The sequence below is a fragment of the Musca vetustissima genome, unplaced genomic scaffold (genome assembly GCF_032173495.1).
Source record: "Musca vetustissima isolate MV318-11 ecotype Yass unplaced genomic scaffold, APGP_CSIRO_Mvet_v1 utg69497, whole genome shotgun sequence".
In the NCBI taxonomy this organism is placed as follows: domain Eukaryota; kingdom Metazoa; phylum Arthropoda; class Insecta; order Diptera; family Muscidae; genus Musca; species Musca vetustissima.
The window spans coordinates 478,844-492,333 of NW_026883721.1; positions in this window are offsets into that span (position 1 = coordinate 478,844).

The following is a 13,490-nucleotide window of genomic DNA, read 5'->3' on the forward strand; positions in this document are numbered from 1 at the left end:
GCAAAGTTTCTTTTTGTTCCTTGTTAAATATTCGTACAGTATTGTAAGTACAGTGTTCGAGGTCAATATTCCAATCTGAAAGAATTCAAGATGTTTCTTGTTGGGAATAATGGGTTTGGACATACACTCGTTCATTCTCTGCAAAGTTTCTTTTTGTTCCTGCAATTACAGGCCATATGGCTCCTATATTATATATATATATATATATATATATATAAGTATTTAAAATTTAAGTGACATCCGATAATACATTACTTTTCCGTGCAGTCCAAATGTGCTTGCGGATGAGTTCAACACGTCAAACCAATCATTGACTAGTTGAATAAATTCCGACGTTTCTACCGCATTATCCAACTCGATACCCATTGAATAACACAATTTTATGGCGTTTGCAGTGGTACTCTACCTTTTGCCTACCTATATTTTCTAAAGGTTATAAATATTGAACTAAAATACAAATTTAATACCTGAACCTTTCACAGAGAGATGTTCTTCTGTTACTTTATAGGTAATGGATACATCACTTTTGTTGGTATTTCTCAATAACGTTCTTATTGTTTTGCAATTTAGTATTTGATTTTTCACAACTAATGGTTTCTTATAAGTTTAAGCAGGTGGGGGACATCGTACAAAGTAAACACTTTGTCTTGTGGGTTTCAGGATGGTGAAACCGTGGGTTATCTGTATAATATATACAAGTTGACATTAATATTCATTTCGGGAAATGTGTCGATTTCTCTACTTCAATCGCAAAATGTTGACTGCAAGGTGTACCCAAACGTTGTATTTAGTATGACTAATGCGTAGCAGGACAGATATAGTACAATACTTACCAGGAGTTACACCCCAATCATTCCACATCTTACGATTTGAGGGTCCCATGTCGCAAGCCACAGCCACTACAATGAAAACTTCACTCCAAATTACTTCAATTATGCTCAACAATATATACTTCGTCATTTTGCGATGAAAATCGTAAAACACGGGCTGCTTCCATGATTTTTTTAAACCACTAGCCATTACAACTTGCACGAAGTTTGCCGGTTTCCGTAAAAAGTCTTCGCGCAAATTGTACTCAAAGGTTTCATTTACTTTCATTTCATCAAATGAAAGAACACATATTTTTTCGTCCGTAGACATATAATTAAATTGCCTCATAAAATCTACTGAAGCCGTCAGCAGACCTTCCTTCAAATTTATTTTGTTACACCATCGCTGAAGTGTGCTTACATGGGGAAGTGGATACCCTTTTTTATAAAGATGCCTATACGCTCTTGGGCCAGAGGCGTGGAGGCATATGGCATTGGAAATATCGTCCCATTCCCACTCAACCCTGTTATTAGTTTTGAGTTTTCGAATTTGGCCACTACTAAATGTTTTGTTTATTGATTCCAATGCAGCATTTCCCTCCAATAGCTTCAGTTCCAAATCCTTAATTTGATTTATCAATTTTGATATATTTTCCTTAAAAGTTTGCGAATCCGAAGCAAAAAATACTGGATTATAATATATATATATAACATTGATTACTGATACATTCAGTTACTTTTTACAAAGTTCTTCAGAATCACAAATCAACTCAAAAAACTGCATCTAACCCCTAAATAATCATATTCTACGATAATACATCTTGAATACTAATATATTTGTCGTATTATGATTTGAATTAAGTATTCCTCCGAATATCATTGATTAAAGGGGATCAAAGATTTTTTTAAGCGCAATATTATCTCATAATAAATATATAATTTGCTTATCTTCTAAGTATTTTATTATAAACTATAACTCAGAACGAATTTCCCCTTACTAGGGAAAATGAAGCCATTACAACTAGCACGAAGTTTGCCGATTTCCGTACAAAGTCTTCGCGCAAGTTGTACTCAAAGGTTTCATTTACTTTCATTTCATCAAATGAAAGAACACATATATTTTTGTCCGTAGACATATAATTAAATTGCCTCATAAAATCTACTGAAGCCGTCAGCAGATCTTCCTTCAAATTTATTTTGTTACACCATCGCTGAAGTGCGCTTACATGGGGAAGTGGATACCCTTTTTTATAAAGATGTCTATACGCTCAATGATCAAAGGGGATCAAAGATTATTTTAAGCGCAGTATTATCTCATAATAAATATATAATTTGCTTATCGTCTAAGTATTTTATTATGAACTATAACTCAGAACGAATTTCCCCTTACTAGGGAAAATTAAGCATTTCATACAGATTTCGTTGTTGGTGATTCTGGTATTATTTTAAACCGGAATATATATACTCTCTCTGTCTGCGTTTCAGCATCGTTCACACTTTTCATATTGAAATGATCACCACATTGCTCATTATACATCCCTTCTTCATATTGGTGTTTGCTGAATAAAAAAATTAATCACTCAACATGCATTCTTTTAACATTATGTTCTTATCACGAGTCAAATATATCATTCACATCACTCATTCTTGAACTATTGCCGGTAATGAATTTTCCGTTAAAGTGGTCGGAATATATTTTAGAATATATATTAGATATAATGTAATACCACAAATCGTACTCCACTCCGCCCTCTTCTTTTCATCACTCGGCACACTAAAAAACGTTACTTTGCCAGTAACATCTTTCTTTCTACAAAGAATGCACACTCACATTCTTATATTACTATTTTTTATCAATTATAAAATATCTGTTTCAAACTAATTTTGTAACGTGTTTTTTATTTTTGAAATTTAAATTTATGTTATGTATCTACCTACGGCGAATATCGGATTCGTCATATCTCTACCAGCTGAATCAATCAATCATGTGTACCAGTTCACTACACTTCTGTCCGCAGTTATGGACCAATCGTCCTGATATTTCTCATTTAGGTTCGGTTCTGGTCAAAGTCAGCACCCACAGTTTTTCGTAATGAAAGGTTTGGTTGCTCTGAGGGCCACAATTATGACCCGAATTTATATATCCATAAAATGTTACATTTAAAACGGACCTGATCAACTAATAAGCATGAATGTTTTAATAATGGACAGTATACAGATATGTTAGATTTTGTGTGAATAATAACCAAAACTTAATCATATCTAATATGTTGTTGTATTTGGTCCGATATGGTACATATATATATAATGTTTGCTTATTCCAAATACTAGAATTTTGTTGTGGCTGCTAGAGAATCGAATATCAGTTATTGTCGCGGATTTATGCACAATCAGGGTTAAGCTCCATAGAAAATTTAAGACCAGAGAATCAAATATCAGTTATTGTCGCGGATTTTTGCACAATCAGGGTTAAGCTCCATAGAAAATTTAAGACCAGTGCAAATGTACCGCATTGCTCAGAAGTTGTTAAATATTTCATAAAATTAATTTCAAAACTATTTTAGTAAATTTTGGTTTGAAATTTGCATTTTGTATTTTCCTACGGCAAATCAAAATTATATTTGACATATAATGTTACCATCAGCTGCCTTGATACGGTTACCTTATTAATATACCTTGGTAGGGGTCTATTTTTTGTTGACAAAACATACCTTACCTTGTATAATTGTACCCAAGGTGTATTTATTAAGGTGTATGCATCAGATACAACAACAAATATTTTACAAAAACAGCATTGTTCTTATAGAAATTAAATTGTCATGCTCAAATTCAAATTCGTGCGGCTTGAGTGCAAATCGTTTCGCGGAAAAACCGAGCTATCAAAACAGTGAAAAACTAACCAACCTCATTGTATGAACAAAAAGCAAACCAAACTAAAACATTTTCTTGTGAAAAATAAAGTCTTTTTCAAAAAGATTAATGAATTAAAAACTCGATCCTTGTGAAAAAACAAAAACATTTTGTGAATACCAAAAACTTTTTTTTTTGGTGGAAATTTTAAAAACTAATGCGACTAATGCCTTTTAGTGTGCATAAATAAATCCATCAAGGAACAAAATTGCATTCCCAATTAGACTGTGGTGTTTTTGGTGTTTCGTTGTGGCGGGGCTGCTGTTGGCGTGCTTGGTGTGTGTGTGTATTTGTGCGTAGGCGCACGTTACTTTTTTCGGCTCTATTCTAAAAACTCCAGAACATTGTGTGTGTGTTCGGGTAAACCGAAGCGAACTTGCTGGGTCGAGATCATTAAATAACGGACAATACGTTACTTTTTAGATCCTAATGTAGGAGGGAGTAAACATCTCTCCTCCGCTTTATAGGCGGGGGAGCACACAACCACCCAAAAGTAGGGATAGAAGCCGTAGTGGAATGCGAGAAAAAAGACCACGCGTAGATGATGAACCTTCTAGAAATAACTTGATTATTGAAATCCAAATAAACAGCAATAATTCAGAGGATCATAAAATGAGCCAAGCCCAAGACAATTTCAACCTACCTTCTGTTGAAACTCTCAGATCTCAAACTTAGAAAAAAAAATAATGGTGGTAAATGTGATTTTAAATACGATGATCAACATCGTCGTGGTCCATACATTGTATACGTGGACAAAGTAGACCAAAACGGAAAGATCTCCTCCACAAACAGTGTCGCCCTATCCAGAATTATCAAAGATCTAGGTTTTGCTGGCGTCCTAGACGTAAACAAGATTGGCTTTGGCAGGGCCAAAGTTGTATGCAGAAATGCTGCTGCAGCAAACATTCTAGCTGGTAATAAAAAATCGATGGAGTGGGAATGGGAATCATTTTTGGAGTTCCAGTCGACATCACTGAAGACGAACTCACAAAAGCCATTCAGTCTGATGTGGACATCCTCAAGGTGATCCGAGTAACCAAAATGGAACAAGGAGTACGCGTTAATACACCCAGGGTTAAAATTCTTTTCAAAGGCCTCGATCTATCCAAGACGATAAGACTGTATGAATTTACCAAACGTGACGTTAAACATTTCATCTCTTTTGGAACGTTCCTAAAGTGTTACCGGCACAACCACTATGTACAGCATTGCAAACAAAAAATAAGCTCATGCCGCAAATGTTACCACAGACATGAAGAAAATGCACCATGCAATTTCCCAATTGTCTGCCCCAACTGCGAAGGTAACCACTCACCCATTGATAATGACTGCCCGGCAAGGGAAATATCCTATCAGATTAAAAGAATCATGACCATGGAGAACATGTCCCAAGGCGAAGCTCGCATCGAGTACGCTAAACATTTCTCAAATCGCTATAGTTTACTCGATGAGGAACTAGAGGATAATTTCCCGGCACTCTCAAAGACTGAAACAATAAATAGCTATATGGAGTCGGCTAATCCATGCCAAACGTCCTTATGCCAAGGTGGCCCAAGTAACCTTAAATAGACAACGTGAGCAAGAGAACGCTGCTAAAACTATGTTGGAGTACAAAAAAGCACTTGAAGTGGATAACGTATACAAATCCGGTAACGGCACGGCACTAGTCAAGGAATTAGGAAACTTCTTAACTGGAATCTCAGCAGATCTCAGAACCATCAACAGAAATAACACTGGCAAAATTGCCAACGAACATATGCGCTTCCTTATTTAACTTAAGCAAAAGATTGATAGGCAGCTAGCTGACATAGACACCTTCATAATTAGATCCAATGTACAGGAGATGGAGTCATCTCAAGAATATGTAACCAATTAAACACGTTACTCTTCTTTTCCATAAAATAACAGCAAAATGAAAATTCTTCAATACAATATACAAAGTATCAACAAAAAAGAAAACAAGGATCTTCTTGAATTATTTTTACAAAACGAAGATATAGACATAGCCCTGCTAGCGGAAACGTGGGTCAAAAACAATGCGGAAGTCAGTCTATGCAACTATAAATTTCTGAGCAAGGGGAGATCGGATGGATATGGTGGAGTTGCTATCGCCATACGACGCAATATCACCTACAGTATCATCGGATTCGATCCGAAATACGAAATAATGGGTATCACAACCCACAATCTACGGAAAAACATAAACATAATCACTGCATACATTCCGCCCAGTACCCAAAGAGACGCCTTCAAAACTATTAGTAAGGCTATCTTTGAAACCGCATCAAGGCTAAGTGGTGTCACTCTAATCACCGGAGATTTCAATGCGAAAGCGGTCAGTAGGGGCAACTCAATCACTGACGCGAAGGCCCATATTATAACAACCCACATAAACGAATACAATATCTTCTGCCTAAATGATGGCAACCCTACCTTCACTCTTAATGACACACATTTGGCATGGTGGATGAGGAGATTCGGGAGCTCTACCAAGCACGCATGGCTGCTAGAAGAAGATACACCAGAAGTAAATACAATAGAATAGCAAAAAAAAGGAGGAAACTTTTTAAAATCTTTCAATGCCAGCTCAACACCGCAAACTCAACCAAAGACATGTGGGACATGGTCAAAAACACCAAAAAATATGGTCAAGAAAATCCCATCAACAACGTGTGGAACGAGAAACAACAAACCGATTATCTAAACCTAGTAGCGGAACAAGCAAATTCAAGTACAGGATCAATGGAAATCACCTTTGGAAATATAATTAGTGATCGCCCTCTACTGAATAAGGAATCATTCAAACGTTTTCTGACCAGTCGTAGTTCCATATCTGCTTAAATACCTTGGTATACATATCACACCCAGTGGGTCTGCTAGGGTCCATGTTGATGAAACCGTGCATAAAGTGGATCATACCTGCAATTTCCTACAAATTCTCAGCGGATGTAGATTTGGTGTGGCCCCATACAGGGCGCTCCATTTCTATAAAGCCCTTGCGCGTCGAATATGGTGCAGCAGCCTTGTCAAACCTGACAAATAGCGCAGAAACAAGAATTAAAACATGCATTCATGACTGGCTTCGCAAATCTCTGGGCCTTATCAGATCCACCCCAACTCCAATCATTTACCAATTGGCAGCCGAACTTCCACCACGGTACAGATTTCAGATAAGTGCAGCGAAAGAGTTAATAAAAACCAAAGCATACGGCCTCCCTGTAATAGAGCAGGTTCAAAACTTAGGGAACATTAATTCCAGCTATGCACTAACCCTAAGAAAGTTCAATGAGATCGTCCTAAACGTTGCCCCAACAAGAGCGACAGTTGCGTCTTCAAAATACATTAACATATTTACAGAATTCTTTAAAGGTATTACCACTAAAAATCGGAAGCGAACATTCATATTGTCAATCAACTCATAAATGAGAAAATTGCGCAACTGAAAGAAGAGAACTTCGAAATCTTCTTTACCGACGGATGGGTAATAGACAATATCAGTGGAGCCGCATTTTTGCATATCAACAGCAATACCTTAAAATCCTTCTATACCGACAAGAAGCTTGCGTCCATGACAGCGGAAATAATTGTCATCCATCAAGTCCTAATCTTTGCTCAAAATAACGCATTGACCAAAATTGCAATATTGACTGACAGCAAAATTGGAATACAAGCAATAAAATCCAAAAACCATAACAGCTATCTAATCGATGACTTAGTACACATACCAAACAGCGCACAGATCAACGTTGAAATGCATTACATTCCGGGGCATCTCAACATAACCCAAAACGAGACAGTAGACCAAGCAGCGAAAAACGCAGAAAATGAAGGCACTTTTCTAAACATCAGATGGGCCATAAATTATGCCATAAACCATATACAAGACAAAATATGGGAAGACTGGTCAGAGGAATACTCCAGGATTGCAGAGCACAGCAATTCCCACTTCTTCAAAATTTTCACCAAACCAGAAAGAACCCCCTGATATAAAAAATCTAAATTACACCCTGACGACCAGAAGATGATGAATAGAATGTTGGCCAATCATACATTCAGCAAGAGCACCCTTTATAAAATGAATGCGGTACCCTCTGCAGACTGTGAAACATGCAACGCAGAAGAAACCATTTCACACATATTGTTCAATTGCACCAAACATGACAACATCAGAAGCAAGTACAAATCCTTCAATGGAATCTTCACCGTCGAAGATTACATAGCCAAACATCACTGGGAACATCTGCATGATATGGTCAAGTTCATAAAAGAAACAAAATCACAAATATAACAAGAAGGCACACAGACAAAGTCTGTTTTTTCGTGTGGCAATATACCCCCCTACCTCTCTAAAAGAGAGTTCGCCAAGTATCCCCTTTTTCTTTCCCCCTTTTTAGTCCCCAACGCGCTTAGGGATAGTTATAACAAAAAAAATTGTCATGCTGACAATAAGTTTTTGACAAAAATAAACAAAGACAATTATTAATTTATTTTTGTAAAGAACTATTCTTTGAGGAATAATTAATGAATTTGTGTATTCTTGGGTTATTAGCGGTTTTAGGTTAGTGAAAAATAATGTTTAAGACCTGGTCGCGATTAATTTTAAGTTTTCCACATGCAGCCCATGGCTCTTTGTGATGTTGTTTATATTGTGAATTACAATCTATTTTTTCAATGGAGTGCCTTCAAATCTTGCCTTCTTAAAGAAAATTGAAGAACATAATTCCCCGGTCAAAGACTAAATCATGGAAATTATGTTGACCGTATAAAATCTTTCCATAGGCGTATTTAACCTCCGCCGAGGATTGTGACAAGCACCAAGGGACCGATTCCAATATAGGCTAACATAATCTCCTCGATTTTAAGAGTAGCTGGGATTTATGGACAGATTTCCACACATAACATAAAATATGTGGACCAATCGGCGAACGGGGTTATAACTGATTTAATCCTAGGTTTCCTTTCCGCCCGCCTCTATGAATGTAGTTTTCTTGAGTTTTTATTATTGAAAAAGCCTAAATTTAAAGACCATTTTTGAAATGGAAATGTTATTGAAAATGTTTTTGACAATTTACTTTACAAACCATATGATTGTCACTTACACTTTATTAAATACACCTTGATTGTACCATTGTTGCATTTAAAAATATGTGTGTTAGAGCCATTTTGAAATAGAATAAAATCCAATTTGGTGATGGTGTAGTTGTCGACAAACGCAGCAACGACATGTTCTTTGTGTTTCTTGTTATGGAATTTTATAGAATTAATGATAATGGCCTGAAGGCATGCGATCATGCTGGGAATATTGCACTTTCCTCAGCATGATTTAGACTTTGTTTGCATTAACGCATGTAGTCTTACATCAATCTTAGATCTTTCACATTCTCCATGTTTCCAGAAAACACCCTTATTCCAGATATCTAAGAACAAATTGAAAAATTATTGCTTCTGATAATATAAAGACCTGCAGCTTCTTGAAGCTAGAAATTGCTTAAGTGTGGAGATGTGTAAAGTTGGACGTTCGCTCTTGATGTTTCCACTGGTGACTCCAGTAAGTTGGAGACAGACACATCGCGAAAACTGTTAATTACAGGTTAATGGTTACTATTAAAAAATACAAAAATTACAAATTACAGATGTTTTTACCACAAGCTGGTAAGCGTCTATTTTTTCTATATTACTAATGCTCTGGATGTTGTATTGAAGCATTTTCATATCAGAATCGGAAGAAAAGACTTAAATTTCAGTTTAAACTTGTTTAGCTTCCAATTTAGCCTGTAATTTGTTGCTAACTATAAACGCATGCCACTTAATAATCTATCTTATGAATTCATCCTTGATTTTGGACCCGCGTTTGACTATTAAAGCACTGTCGTTGGAGCCTGCTACATCATTCATTTCTTTTTCTATAGCAGTTAAGAATTTTTCTAGTTCAGTTACCTAATTCGCGGTATTTAACGCTGGGCTGATTTAGGTCTCTTTGGTATTCCAGAACACTTTTTTGTCTTCTTTTTATACCCTCCACCATAGTATTGGGGGATTTTAATTATGTCATTTCGTTTGTAACTCATCGAAATATTAATTTCAAGTTCGAAGATGGGATATATCGGTCCACGTTTAGGCATAGCCCCCATATAAGGGTACCCCCAATTTTCGGTATTTTTGGGTTCTTGAGCGCGTTTTTCAATTCGCCCCCTTTTTGGCGTAGTCCCCATATAACCCCTTTTTTATACTAAAATAGTTATCTGATTTGTTCTGAGTTTTGGGTTTAGTTCTAAGACTCTGTTGTAATCATTTCACCTGCGGAGGACAGAACGTAAAGTTCGATAATGTACTATATATGAACTATAGCCCGGATTTAGGCCTAGCCCCTGTGTGGGACGTACCAGAAGGAGTGGACTGACATTTCCCATCTTCGAACTTGAACAAACTTTGGAATAAATAATAAGATAGGCAAAGTTTGGATGAAATTAAAATGTTCTGAAATGGATTTGGTCCAAAAAAACGTGGGGTCTAGAAACAATATTTCAACGAGGCACATTTTCACTGTATAAAAGTGTATACACCCTCATTGACCACAAGTCTGAGGGTATAAATATTCATTAAAAATTGCTGAAATTTGTATTTGGTGTACATAATGGTTTGTAGAAAGGTCACTTTTTGGTATGTTCCCTTTATTTTCATTTCAAGTACCTGTCAGAATATCTATGATGGAGGGTATCCAAAGTTCGGCCCGGCCGAACATAACGCTTTTTCACTTGTTTCCTATTTTAGTTAGTCTTCACAACCATTGCGAAGTAGTTGAGGTAGTGATACCGCTGATTGGGCGGCATTACTATGAAACTCTTGTTTGATGCCATTTTTCATGGCTTTGATGATTTTTTTGGAGGGAGACGGAAAAGTTGCTTCCCGTGATCCCGTTTACAATTTATACATAGATTTTTTCCATATCAGTTAATTTTGTGCTCATGGGAGATAAATCAAAGTTATGGAAGTGGTACAAGTGTTACCACTAGCCAAATGAAATGCTCGACATCTCTGTTGGTGTATTCGAAGAATCTTACCGGCCAACCCCCAGATTTTTACTCTGGGGGTTGGTACCACTTGACTGGTTTTATTCCTGCTCATTCTAGTAATGTTTCAAAATTTCGGCATCAGACTGTATGGCTTTATACAGTTCGTCATGTAAGAGCTCTATTGTTACTCCAAAAATAATACAGTTAGATTTTGGTTTTTAATTTTTTTTTATTTTTTTTTTTAATTCCAATGTGCACATAGATTTTTTTGTTGTGGAATGTTAAGGCATTTTATATTTTTTGGGACCTCATCGACACTTTGTTATAACACATTACAGGTTTTTTTTTTGTTGAAGGCACAGTTCTTCGTTTCTTAAGCTTTTATTTTTAAAACTGAATCACTCTTGGTTCGTATTCGATTTAATTAAACACTTTTACAGTTCTTTTTTTAATTTTTTTTGTAAAAAGTGCAGATATCTGGCGCAACCTGCACGTAAGTGAAATCACTGCATAAAAATGGGGCAATGCCAAAAGTTCTGAAATACGCGATCAAAGCTTAGTATCTTACAATGAAACAGAAGGAATATTGGCATCGACAGTGTCAATAATTGAGAATTAGAAGAAATGATTGTGTGCGATTTACGATGTAAAAAATAACAACTGTTTCATAATTTTAACATTTAAAGTAATGAGAGGGAAAAGTTGTCGATATACTGAATGTCACGATTTTCAATCATGATGACCACTGTTTCTTTCAGTTTTAGAGAATATATTTTTGCGTAGAATGTAACCAAAATGTCCAGTGACTGGAGATAAGAATTAGGTTTAAAGCAGCTTAGATGTATTCTGAGAGAAGAATATACGTGATTTCGCAATAATAAGGTGATGTATCAAAACAAAAACATTTGATTTTGTCTCGACCATCTGTCAAATTTTTCCATATAATATTTCACATGGTTAGCAACTTTGCACATCGAATTCAAGTAGAAATTACGCACTTTGGCAGTTAATCAAGTCATCAGTTGCGTTAAATGGATTGTGGGCGTGAGATATGACTGTATTTTGGAAATTCGAACTAGATGGATACGAAAAGTACTAGAATGTACCAAATATGGTACCCTTTGTATTATGCGAACGGGAAGAGCTAGAATTCTGAAATATGGAATGTGGATCACTGATGGAAAGTTTAAAAGATGTACAAAAGGGGTTTTCGAAATTCGACCTATAACTGTACGAAAAGTATTAAAATTTACTAAATTCAATTCTAATTGTATCTACAGCTGAGTTCATTAAAATAATAGCACAGTACGGTTGTAAGTTCTGAACTGCAAACTGTTTAAAAACACTTAATTTTTTCTAGCTAAATTGCACACAGCCTGTTTCACCATATTAGACAAATTTTGTTACGCCACTTTTCTAGTGCCTTTATGAGATTTTGCAAAACTCAACTTAGCATTGGCATGCTTCCTTGTCAAAAGGGGGGCCTTTCTAGGACTTCTCCCGCCTAAAGTCACATCACTGATTTGTAGATTTAGTTTTTATCATTTCAAAGGTTAACCCTACTGTACCGTACTAGGCACCAATCCCTAAATTTTTAGTGCCATGTCTACGGCCACTTTGTTCAAGCTCTTTTTTTATCTGTTATGGCGTTAAATATCCTTGTAGCACTGTATATTAAATTTCTTTGTACTTTTTTCCTTTTCCTTCATTTCTCAACTTTATTATCAATCCGCTTGTCGAAGCAGAAAAGTTCTAAATTTGGTGCAGGTTGGATTTAGGGGAACAGATGGAGCTGGAGTCTTCGAATTGGGAATAAAAATGACTGTTGGAGTGTAGTGCTGAGGTAGTTTAGGAAATTCCTACTTATTGGTACGAAAAGTACTATATGGTACTAAGTTTACTTGAACGGATAGAGTTGGACTCTAGAATTTTGGAATTAAAATTATTGTTGGAATGTAGGATTCAGGTATTTTAGGCAATTCTTAATTATAAAAACAAAAAGTACTAAATGGTAACAAATAGTTTACAAATTGTTTTTGTGTGAACGTATAGGGCTGATATCCTGACATTTGAATTATAATTACAGTTGGAGTGCAGGATTGTAATATGTCGGTAGTTTTGATAATTCGTCACAACTACATGGTACTACATTTGGTACAATACAGATTTGAGTGGACGGATAGAGATGGAAAACTTAAATTTGGAATGAAAATTACAGGATTAAGGTAGAATTAGAATTTCGTACTTATAGACCCGAGAAGCACTAAATGGTACTAAATATGGTACCATTCATTTTGTGTGAGCGGAAATCCTAAAAATTGGTATTAAAATTAAGGTTGAGGTGAAGAATTGAGACATGGAGGAAGTTTTAAAAATGCATAATTATGTGTACTAAATGCTAATAATTTTAGTACAATTTAGATTTGAGTGAAATGATATAGATGAAAAACTTATATTTGTAAATACAAAATAAAGAACAAATAAAAAAATAAAAATAAAATTACAAATATAAGTTTTTAAGTACGAAACGTACTAAATACGGTTTAATTTGGATCTATGTGACGGGTAGGGCTGGGATTCTGAAATTTATGATAAAAATTACTTTTGGAGTGTATAATTGAGCAATTTTTAAAAATTCGTACTTACGTCTACGAAAAGTAATAAATGCTACCAAATTTGGTACAATTTGGGTGTTGGCGAACGGAGAGAGTTGGCATCCTTAAATGGAATTATTATTTGAGTGCATTGCTGAGGTAGT